This window comes from Saccoglossus kowalevskii, chromosome 18, assembly GCF_978046115.1.
Source record: "Saccoglossus kowalevskii chromosome 18, keSacKowa6.1, whole genome shotgun sequence".
NCBI classification, from domain to species: Eukaryota; Metazoa; Hemichordata; class Enteropneusta; family Harrimaniidae; genus Saccoglossus; species Saccoglossus kowalevskii.
In genome coordinates this window covers 14,626,245-14,638,215 of record NC_140658.1, presented here as the reverse complement: position 1 = coordinate 14,638,215, position 11,971 = coordinate 14,626,245, and the positions used below count along the sequence as shown (strand labels likewise).

The 11,971-nt window shown below is 39.4% G+C and overlaps 1 long non-coding RNA gene across 1 annotated transcript; it reads left to right on the top strand.

The window, feature by feature from the left end:
• The first annotated feature begins 4,494 nt into the window (after nucleotides 1-4,494).
• On the top strand, nucleotides 4,495-8,339 carry LOC144364026 (uncharacterized). Its single transcript, XR_013422805.1, has 2 exons — nucleotides 4,495-4,578; nucleotides 7,998-8,339. It is a non-coding gene; the product is annotated as an uncharacterized LOC144364026 (long non-coding RNA).
• The last annotated feature ends 3,632 nt before the right edge of the window (nucleotides 8,340-11,971 follow it).

Below are 11,971 nucleotides of genomic sequence, written 5' to 3'. Positions count from 1 at the left end.
GTTTTCACCGCGAGGGTTGCCAGGCGGTAGAAAATGCCCGGATGTCCGCCCCCGAGGATAATGCCAAGCTCAGTAAATATCATGCAGATATACGTACTTTGAATTTGTACCAGCGGGAAATATGTCACACATAATTATAAACTAGGTTATCTTCCAATAAAATATGTATTTTGGCTCACCGTATTTATGCTATATTTTCTGTGTTGTTAAATTTGTAAAGAAATAAAAATACAAAAATGTAAATCAAATCACAGAGCAAGACCCCCTCAATGGACTTTTTGTACTATATATGCCAAACTAAATGCGACTGTGGAAATTACAACAGTTATACTACAATGATAAAAACAAATTTCCTTTAATTGGAGATTTTTTTTACAATGGGTCAAAATACACTAATAGTAAAAGCATCACAATTGAAGAAAGATTTTCTCGCGTCTGGGACAATTTGGCGGGGCTTTGAAGCTGTGTCGTATTCATAACTAACCCAAACATTCATATATGAATAAGAAAATGTAAATATATATACGACATAAATAAGAACGGCTTTCAACGCACGACTGGAAAAATAATTCGTTTTTACTCCATCTGCCATAGTAAGTTTCACAGTTCACAAGAATAGCTTCCCACAGTTATGGATAGAGGGCGCCCCATAAAACAATAGCGGTATCATGATCGCGTTGACCTGTTTCGTCATCAGCGAAAATAAACCAGCGGCCTTCCGCGGAATCAGTCATTCGAAACAAACACATAAGTAGCATTAGTATTTGAAACACATCGATGATTCATGTAGCGTGTGATTATCGGGTTCAGCAGTTAGCTGGGTTACGAAGTTAATTACTAACGATTAACTTGAATGCTGTGTTGGTAGCCTCGAAAAGCCTGAGACCAGACGTGTTTTATGACGAATCGATGGGAATATAATGTCGTCATTAATTTAGTGAATATTCGCACAGTTTGGTTTATTTACCGTCAGATTACGTTAACTTTAATAATTTAAAATTATATTTTAGTACACGACACGTGTCTCATTGATTCATGCTTTTAACTAAATTATATCACCGGAAATTTAGAACGAAGACCACTGGATTAAATGTACTCATTCTTCTCTTTTAATTGACAAAAATCAGTAGGAATTATTCACGCTTAAATCAAAATGTTTTTGTTTCTTTTGCTAAATAACATTCCATGGCAAAATATACTGGGGAGATAACAGTCAGAAGAGCAGTAACTTAGTACACACACACACGCGCGCGCGCACACACAAACAAAACATTTATTAGACCATTTATTAGACAACTTAAGAGAGATTTATTTTCCAAAGCTTTCAATAACGTCGCATATTTTGTTTTCTATCGCACGCACACACTTTTGCGGGCATGTCCTTACTTGTCGCGTTCGTGTTATATTACAAAGCTCCATAGTAAAACTAATTAACTCCGCTGTACCTATTCATTTTATGTCCGGCTTCAGCCATAAACACAGATGATTACCACGAACACAGCTGGTTCTATTCATGTCTATAGCCTTGGAACGTAGGAGCTGGGCTGACCTCTTTTTAGTCATCTGCCGCGGTGAGCGGGGTGTAAACGCCCTCACCGGTTAACTTCCGAATTGAATGCGTTAAACACGAACATTTATATGTATTTTGAAGACTGGGGTTTCGTTAATAATCATTAAAAATGTGGCTAAATATTTATAAATTGAAAATTCCAAATTTCAATCTCCTTTAACAAGTGTCGAATGATGCTCGGGACGGCGCAAAATGGACGGTACCTGCAACTAAACGGAGAACACGCTTATCACGTGACTGCATATCTACTGGGTTTAGTTGAAACTTGAATAAAAAGTAGACTGGCACTTATTACAATTAATGATTGGATTGCATTTGACGCAATTCGTATTTGATTTGGCGGATTACGTGTTGTGTTCATTGATACATGATTTATCTTCTATGTTTGTATTTTTTTCATTGTATTTCGTCCCCCGAATACACACAGTGTTCTACCCTCGACTATTTGAAACTTTTATTGATCGCTTAACGCGACCCCGAGCAAGGCTGTCGCCGCAATGAAAAGCGCGATTTGTTCCACCTACTTGGAAAATACATAAAACAAGTAGTTAAATGTATGCTATGTGCGGTCACGCGATAACTAAGGGAAATGTTAAGTTAAAGCGGGGGAGTCGTCACCTACGCATGCGTCAGGTGGCCACAGCGTGTCATTGTTTACAAACAAGCGTCTACCCATGTGCATTTGCGTTCTAAGTGTGTGTTGTTATCGTCGTTGTTATATGCGCAGGTGTCGAGGCTCCATCTTTAAGGCCGACAGTCGTCGCGCCGCGTTCTGTTCGATATGGGACTCATAGCGACGTATACAACGCGTGTAAAATACATTGTTTGTTTCCATGCCGACAACCGCGCTTCAATCAGATTAGTACGGTTAGGGTGATCGATCCATCATCGTGTTTTGCCACAATCCCCTTGACTCAATTTGAAAGACGGCGGCTGCTGAGGGCGCGCTTTATAGAAACAAACTACATTTCAATGTAATCGTGTCTGCAAATTGTTCAATTATTTAACTATAATCTGTTGCCTGTGCCGTAACCGTTATCACAGAGCGCCCTTTACCAAAGACTTTCAACGGCACTGTCGGAAATTACGTCTGCGTATTCTTAATTGAATAATACATTTTGTTTACAGCCAGTGATACGTCGAAAAACTAAAAAAAAAAAAAAAAACTATCAGTCATGGACATTGGAGCGTTGTCATTATCCTTTCATTGTGTGGAGAAATGTCCTTGTCATGACCACTCATGTTTTCTGGGTACGTTGGTTGATGTTTATCTTGGATAACTGCCACTGCGGCATCTCGTCTGACTGAGAATCGTTCGCGACACTGTCCTTCTACGGAGGTTATAACATTTCCCATTATAAATTCCCTATTGTTCACCTGTTGAACAACCACATACCAGGGTCAATGACAAAAACAAACACAGGCCAGTTCTAAAACTTAATTTATTTTAATTTAAATATTAAATTGAATGACAATCATTTAAACCATAGCTTGAATTAAAGTAAATTAATTTAATTATTTATGCCTGAATTCCATGGTAACGCTCATATGTCAGATTTCATCACAGGAAAGCAATATGGTAAAATAGATATTTCACGTGTATTATATACAAATGGATCATTCTATTAATCGAATGGAATGGATACATGCGCGCACAAAAAGGGATTTTTCATTCTTGCCCCACAATCGAACAGAAATATCTACACAGCAAAGCGACCGACCACACGTTTTCTGCTATAGCGCCACCAATCGCCCCGCGGGTGTACAGGGCGAAGAACGCAGTAGTGTTTATCGCCGTTGTCGCGGACGTTGCTATGGAGTATCAGAAGTGTACCTAATGTGTTGACTGCCTGGTCACAGTGAAAATAAATTGCTTCCACCAACTTTGTGGTGTCATGGTAACGTTTATTGCTTGAAGGAGGGCGTTGTTGCTTTTCCAAAAAATCTTATATCACGTCATCCACGACTGAGTATCTATGGTGTCATGCTTGCCTCAATCCCGGGTTGGGATGGGTTGGAATGAGAGTGAGGTCACTCCAGTTGCCATGGAAATCCAAACGGAGTCCTTAGCTAGTTAGACATGCGAATACTTCGAGCAAGACCGGAACAAATTCTAGAAATTCGAGCTAAAGGTGCCCTTAAAACAAAGAGTAACAAGCGAATAAAAAAGTGGGTACCAGAACGACTTTGAGATTTCCCCTGTAGCGTTAAACTCTGTTGGTAATTTATGATTGGAAAATGGTCAAAATTCATACAACTGAGGTTCATAATTTCGTTCTTTGGATTTCAAATAAATGGTCACAGAGAACAGCTTTCTTGCGTCAGAAGTGTGTTATAACCTCAACTATCTATCTATCAGAGAAGCGTCAATTGTGAAACTTTCTGGAATCGAAGGACGTTTTGATGACAAGCTCTATCGGCCACACGCGTAACAGCAATGTGAAAAAAAGGAGAAATAGCAGCTGCTCAAGCAAGTGTCACTTCGCAAAAACAAATTAACAAAAAGAATAGATTTCATCTTGATTTTACCCATGATTTTATCTTGATTTTACCCAATAGCATGGACAAATAGACTGCTTTCGTTAAACTTACAACGAAGAGGGTTTGGCGTCTTTTCTAATGAAAGACGCTGTTCTAACACAAGATTTAAAACATGGCGATAACGTTCCTAGCAGACATTATGTTCAATTCGCCAACGTAAATAGTAGCGAAAGTTTAAATTGACTACAGATGACGAGAGCAAAACACGCGTGTATCTCGACACGTGACCTGATGACTCAACTTCACCACGCAGAGGGACGCGTAGGCGGGCGCTGTAAATTTCAGAGACATTCCTTATAAAGGGAATCCCCACTACAAGTAGAAAATTACGTCATCACAGTCTCCATATTTGGCAATGTGAGATATGACCTATATCAATATAAAGGTCGAACGCAGGTCAGATTCGGGGGTGGAAATTTCCGCATGTACGACGGCGTGCACGGTACTGGCAATACAACTATTTTAAGGTAACAGTGGACGAGATAACACACTAATTGTGCAGTTGTATTTACATTTCAGAAGTATACTAGTTGTTGAAGTGTTCTAGTTGGCTCATGGAGCTAAAAAAAGCTTCTTTTTAGCTCCATTGTTGGCTTTATAGTGAGTTTTTGGTTAACAGTGTGTAGATCAATTTTCAGTCATTTGGTTTGCGGTTCTGGGTTTTGTAATTTTGGCAATGAACAAATAAACTTATATCGGATATGTATGGCGTTATTTCTACTATTATAACAGTATAGTTTTATTGAATTAACAGCAGGGTCATAATTCCTGTCGGTACGTGACATTACGCCGGATATCGCTCATTTCGTTTTACGATGTAAAATACCCGTAATTATAAGTTTAGTTGTTACCCGTAATCATAAAACAATTAATTGGTGATGACGAGTCGTAAAATGTGTCATTCGGTGTAACGCGGTCAGGGAATTTCGCCCACGGATAACGGTATGTTAGCTAGCCCCACACGGCACCTACTTAACAAGCTCAAATTAGCGCAGGGCCACCTGACCTATGATAGCGAAAAATGTGACGGGCCCCTCATCCCCTAAGCCACAACTCATTATTTAAACCGTCATCGTCGCTAATTTTCTCAGAAAACTATGAGCTCAGAGCTATGCAATAATACCGACCCCCTTAGCTACCAAAATATTACATGTGTTGGATCCACTCTACGGGACGTGACGAAACTAGGGCATGATTTCCTAATTCACAACGAGTTTCGTAGCCTGTCTTGACAAGCTCATTTTGTCAACGTTAATCGCTGTAATATGGAAAATAAAGTCACTGGCCGCGCGTACGAGATAGCGGCCGGCACAGTTCCCGTAAAATTTAATTCAAACTCAAAATAATTTTACAGGTTAAAATATACATATTTCGTTATTGCCAGGTGTGTCCCTGCTAATTACAGCACCACAGGAGGTGTCTTGGAGACGCCACGGTGTCCATAAATTTCGGCTAAAAATCTAACTATCAGTCATGTTTCGAGAACTTGCCGTGAATTAGGAAAACGTAATCGAAATAAAGTTTAACTTTAAATCTGCCTATAAAAAACGTAGGCGTAACTATAATAAAAGTCAGAACATTCGTTTAACGTCAGTTAATTTCGAGGACAGATCGTCGTTGTTTTAAGTAAGGGCATTCTTTTTTCTATTTTCAGACCATTTGTAGCGTCGTTCGCCACCAGCAGACGGCGATTTCAGAGTCGGAATCACATTTGAAATATAGCCTTATTGACCTGCTTTCAACGAATTGGTATCGATAATTCTTGGTAGAACCAATACTGAAAATATTTAAAAACAATTTACAGTTTCCACGAACAATACTCTAATACTATAAAACCTATAAAAGGTACTGACTTATCTAGAGCCAGGTCACCTTGTTGACTTAATGAATCAAAAACACGGTGTCACGGCAATACCTAATCGATATAACGAGAATCGATCCGACACTTGATGAAAGATCTTTATCTAACGGATTTTATGTTCGAATTTCCGTGTAAGATAGCGAACGCTGTTGAGTCTTGCACGATCGATGAAATGGACACGTCAGACAAGTCGAAAGACGCATTATAATCCATAAAATCCCTAAAACATTGTAAAAAATTGGTGAATTAAATAATTAACATCACGACCAGCGTGTTGAGTCTTATCAAGCAAGATTTGAAGTAGGTTTTCGATGACGTGCCTTGGCGAAAACCGTTACTTGGCTGCAGGCACGTAACGCTAACTCGATTTTCATAAACTCTATATTACTTTAAAAAATAAAACCCGCGCACATTTGAAAGGGACAAACAACACACATTCTCGGTAATTGTGATGACCTTGAAAAGAAATTAGCTAAACATTAAGTAAAAAAAAATGTACAGTAATTCAACGGCCATGTCTCTTTTCACGAGGTTCCCTAGGGCCAGCCCCAGAACGAGTATATACGAAAAATATGTAGAAAAAAATACAAAATATGTGATACACACAAGATATAAAATTATAATTTTTTTGTATGATCATGTTCCTTATTCGATTGGTACATGTGGAATTCGGTTATCATCAGCCGCGAGGGAGTGGTTCGATTTATAATTATATATATGACCTATCACCCAATATATCAACGTATTTATGTAATGTGCCTATTTACGAAGCTTGCGTAATTTATTGTAGTTTGCTCGACTAAAGTTGATTTGCGACGCCACATAAAGTGGGTTACTAATAAAGTCATCGACTCATATTTATATCCCAGTGGGCGTTTTGGGGTTTCCTGATTTTTGACCTACGCGCAGTGTTTTACCAGTACTATAACAAGTATCTGATTTATAATGCCGAGATTTAAAAATCTTGAAGTGTTCTTTAGATAACTTGGTTGTGTTGATTGGTGCTACTTGTGCATCGTACGATGTTGTTGTTTACTTCACTATCGCGAATAGCTGAGAGCGGACTGTGGACGCCGAGTTCCCGCCAGAAAGTGTGTTTGAGGTGACACTAAGACGCCGGAACGAACGTGAGACGGGGGCAGGCTGGATTGGAGCAAGTGAAAACGCATTTCAGCTTTTCTATGTTGTGCATGGAATGCTGCGGTTTGAAGCCGTTAAAACTTGCACCTGCAAAAGTGTAAACTAGTGTGCGTTTGCGCACTACGTCCGTAACGGTGGCGGTGAGGATTGGATACAAAGCGGTGATTGGCTACACGCACACTCAGGTGCGATTGGATACAAAGCGATGATTGGCCACACTCATGAGAGAGATATCAGCGGAAACAAAACTAGTTGAACAACTTTCTTTCTTTCTTTTCGAGCGCACCATGGCTCGAGACAAACTTTGAAATTCGAGCAGCTACAATAAAATCGAGTTCATTCAAGAATGGATATTAATTGCCCTCTATTGAAACGTACAGAAATGTCAACGCTATATATATTTATATGTATATCGCCTAACGTTTACTTGAATGAAACGGAGAAGCTGAATTGTTCGAATTACGGACATCGAAACGATGTTTCTCTTTGGCGAGACGACGTCGCAATGATCGTCCAGAACGCATTCTTGACGTCATTAAAGTTAGTCACGTGGAAGATATTTTTTTTTTCATTATTCACCCATGCTTATTTTGCGTGGTAGTGTGAACGGACTTGGGGATATTGACAGTGATCAGTAAAGCATACTTCCCGTTTTTACTAGTATATACACATCAAAAAAGGGTGTTTTGTGATAGCAAGGCCATTTGTTAATCAAAATACATGCGCAGTCGTCCTCTGGGTGACGATTTATCTAGCTCTTCCCACGCCGGCCAGCGGCAACCTCGTAAACACTCGGCTAGTTCCGACGGGTACTGCCGAATTGGAGATTTGTCCATTGAACAAATGAGGTCAAAGGAGTAACAAATATGTTGTTTTCGCCTTCAGAGTCACCCCTGCTTTCAAGTGGAAATTATAGATGCACGGAGGTCACTCGAGAAAGTAGAGAGATAACCTTTGACCTCATGACCTGGACTGTGCAACAACAGAACGGTTCTTTTATGACGAAGTGAATGGGAGCGAACACTTTCAGTTCATTCATCATGGGCAGTCAGCTGATTATCAGCTGATTCAGCGGTTTTCTCAATTTTCAAAAGAAATTGTGTTTAGTCATTGTTGAGTAAGCCTGTTTTTTCATATTATCGGTGAAAAGACATTCGCCGTTGGTATCGACTTTTTTAATTAGTTACGGTGACAAGGCCAGGTCAATTAAAGATGTGTTAAAGCCTCGATTATAGCAAATCAATTAATTGGTGTGTACGAAAATATGTAGGAAGTTTGACGCGCACTGTGACTTATAGTGTTGAAATCGACAGGCGTAATTTTTCTGCAGAGGGTTACCGTGAAATTAACCACACAGCAACTCTTCAAGCACTCTAGTTCTCCTTGGCAGCCAAGGTACCCACGCCCGCTACGGTGGAGCCCCATCCTTTGCGAAGCGGACTAACAAGATGACGTGTTTGTCATATGATGGATTCTGTTTGTTATTTTCTCTGCCATTTCATCATCAAAACACACTTGTTTCGAGCACAATGACAGATTCCCCGTAGCTAAACCTACTTTCGAGCTTGACAGCTTTCCGCCTTCAGGTGTCAATCAAGACCACCGGGTGATACCATTACCTGTCCTGACAGGTTGGATGGCTTTCACCCTGGTTCACGTTCATACTCGGCCAACTTCTTTCCTTGATAAATACAAATGTAATTCCCCGTCGTGCGTGGAACTTTCTGATGTGGTTTCATTTACACAGATTTACATCGTTCTTTTCTTCATTTCTAACGTCCCTGATAAAACCTAGATGTATGTTAATTGAGTGACTAAATATGCGCTCTGTTTATCGTAACATAATCAGACCAATACAGATACACTTTCCATGTTTATTTATACAATCGCCAGTAGCTTCACTCATCCACGGCGTTTGGTCAAGTCTCTCCCAACTCGAATTTCAAGTCAGAAAGACAGCTGTCAAAAATCAACGGAAGTTCAAGAAAGAAAACACGATTCCGGTGAATGTCCTTCCTCGCGGAGTTTTAATGTGGGGCAAACCACGTTACCGAGATCCGCGAACGCATTTTTATTGTGGATCTATTTTTATTAAAATTTACTAGGTTCAACTTGTTGGTATTTTTGAACAAATCTCACATAGACTTTACATCCCGCGCTGTGTACACGAAATTCACCCTCCCCGTGTAATTCAATGTCATGTCGACCTTGTTTTTCCATCGGAGAGTCTGTTCTTGGCAACGGACCCACGAGCCATCAATGCGGTGATTTCTTTTATACTAAAGAATCCCAGAACGCATATAACCAGGTCAAAGTTCATTTAAAGAAGTGGTAAACAACCCCTGGATGCGAGCTAAGACAGCTTGTCTCTATGGTAGTTGGCGTTTTGGTTCTCCGCCAATTAGATCTCCCTCGATTCGCTCCAGTTACTATTCACTTTAAAAAAAACACAAACTATATTTAGAGGCTCCTCAGCGGCGAATATAGAACTTAGTTCTTTGTTGAGTTTTTTGTTTGTTCTTCGCCTCAAAAAGTCACAATTGACATCTAGCAGTAAAAGACTCCATTCAGATATTTTTTTATCACTGTGAATTTAATTTGTCGAGGTCGAGTTAACACTCTGAAAACACTTCTCACTGGAGTGGTCATAGCATACTCCTCCAAGGCCAAGTTGTTGTTCGGAAGCTGAACTGCCGTACTGCTGATCCCCACGGGCGGGATTATAGCGGCTGAAGGGTTCATGCTTAAAAGCGAAATGTTTTGAAGAATTGGACAATTTTAACTCGTAATGTCTCTTTCTGTTCGAATTGATGCAATGAACAATTGGGTCACCAAGGCGACCATGCTCAAAAAGTAGGAAAATAACAACAATAACTCGTTTTTATTTGTATCATCTCAACTTGAATATGAGAAAGTTATTTTCCTTCTTATTGATATAAATTTATCCAAAAACCATAGAAAAGACATGTTAGTATTTGTTTAAATCAGTCTAACACAGAAAATTCAACAAACAAATTACATCTCAATCCTGCCAACATCTGTTTTTGATAGAAAGTTTAAAACACGCCCTCACGACTGAGAGATCACCCTCGAGTTTCTCGCATATTGTAAGGTCGAGACGACGTCACGCCTCGGTTGTGGTTACATAGCAACGGAATTGCTTCTTTTCAATCAGCTGTGTTTTTCTAACTACAATACGGATGCCAGGAACGCGCATTGTATTGTGTTCCGAGGGTCGTGGTACAGTGCGTAGATTAATTGGATCCGATTCGTGGCTGGAAATAATGTATCACGTGTCGAGCACGTGACAACGCTAAATGCTCAGTATCTTTAAAAATCGTTTTGACGAACATTTCAATAGCTGTTGCAAACTGGATAGCTGTTCCACTTAACCACACCACCGAACACTTCACCTTAATCCGACGCACACGAATTGGAAGAGGGGGGGGGGGTTACATTTTACTAATGTGTTACTCACTGGATCCGATAATGGATCTTTATTGAAAATGGACAGCAAAATGAAGCAAACTTTGTATTAAAATTTTTGATCACCGAATTTAACGCAACAACGCTCCAATCTGTCCACGATAAGTATAACATCGAATCCTTCACATGTAATGCTATATGTGTGGTATTAGCATAAATACCGTGTTTGAGTAAAATTTAACGGATGTGACACCTGAGTTTGTGTATGTCGTCGATCCCGATAGCTTTCTTGTTGTTTGTTTCTTGAAAATTAATCAGTTTTGCCCGTCAAAGAATCAACAATTACTGTTTGTAAAACTTCATTCGTCATTTTTGTCGTACTACTTACACATATACGGGACACGCGATGAATGATGGGTAATCGTCATCCGGGACTCCAATGGAAGTCGATATCGCGTGTTCACAAAACAACAAACGGGCAATAAAACTGTATAAAACCAGAGGTACATTACTTGGGGTTTGCAACTACGGTGACATGATACCAAGATCCCGTTACAATCTCGCTCTCGCATAAGCGTTCCAACTCAGAAAAATGCGAATGCGCATGCCCGAGGTAACTCGGATACTGGGATGTCCAGGTGGATCAAAATAGCTGCCCACGATATGACGGATTACTAGAACTATATTTTCTGTACATTTTCGATGTATTACATTTTTCACTACGATAGTGGCAAGAAAAGTTTTATTTTTTCATTACAAACCTTGAACATTGATATATATCATGTCAGAAGGTCGTAGTCTCAGTCTCGCTATCTACGAGATGAGACTTGAATGGGATCTTGACATGATGTCACCATACAGTACAGTGCGAGTTGCAAACCCCAAGTAATGTACCTCTGATAAAACATATTTTGCGAAATGTGATAAAATGTTATTATATCGGAAGTTACAAGATGACCGACTGGCGACTATTGAAGTCGCGAAAACAATTTCAACGAAATAAACTTTTTAAGTGATATTTTGTATAAAGAGTAAAAAAAAACCTCTATGATTCACATATGCTAACCCATAAAAAGGCCCATGAATTGTAACATCCGGGCATTTTATTTTCTCAATCCACATGGCAGTAAGTATCCCTAAAATTCAAGTTGAAATGAATTGATATTTATCGTTATTTGAACAGTTCAATGAATAATTTCATTTGAAACAGATGTGCTTAATAAAATCAGAAAAATCCGTTTCAATTATTTAGTACTGTGGTTTACAACATGATGCTGGGGCACAGGCTGTGCTATGCCTATAGAGGTCATGGTGTAATTCGTCTATAGAACACGTGACACGCCGCTTTATTTTCATTTCAGTTTTTCGTCAAATACAAATATTTTTGATGAGTTTTTGTTGACATTTTTCTAAAATATTTGTAGTCTTCACAC